Below are 503 nucleotides of genomic sequence, written 5' to 3' on the forward strand. Positions count from 1 at the left end.
GACAAAAACTTAGACAAAAAAGCAACATCCCTAAAATTGTGCTTTACTGGGTTTGTTTGTGGGGTGTTTTTTCCCCCGGTTTTATTTTTCTTTGGGGGGGGGGGATGGGGGAGGAGAGGGGAGGACCTGGGCGCAGAGGAGGAATCCAGGCTCTCAAGCCTCTCCTCCACCCTTCTTTTGCGGGGTGGTCTTCAGCGCACTGAAGGGAACACTTGTTGGGGAGTACCCTTTCTGCTTGGTGCCTCCCACCGCCAGCCAGGCAGCCACAGGCAGAGGGGGAGGCTCTGATCTGGGCTTGGCTGCGAGTCAGGAAGGCAAAGATCGCGGAGCCGGAGCGCTCAGGGCCAGGTGACACAATCGTGGGTGCCCGGCGCTGCTTGACAGCTTCATCCCCGCCCACTGGCAGGAGAGCGCGGCCGGGCAGCACACGCGCGCGCGCAGGGTCCTTAAAAGCCGCGGCCGCGCGGAGACGCCGAGCTCGCCCACCGCGCTCAGGAGGCGAC

The sequence above is a fragment of the Mesoplodon densirostris genome, chromosome 6 (genome assembly GCF_025265405.1).
Source record: "Mesoplodon densirostris isolate mMesDen1 chromosome 6, mMesDen1 primary haplotype, whole genome shotgun sequence".
Classification (NCBI taxonomy): domain Eukaryota; kingdom Metazoa; phylum Chordata; class Mammalia; order Artiodactyla; family Ziphiidae; genus Mesoplodon; species Mesoplodon densirostris.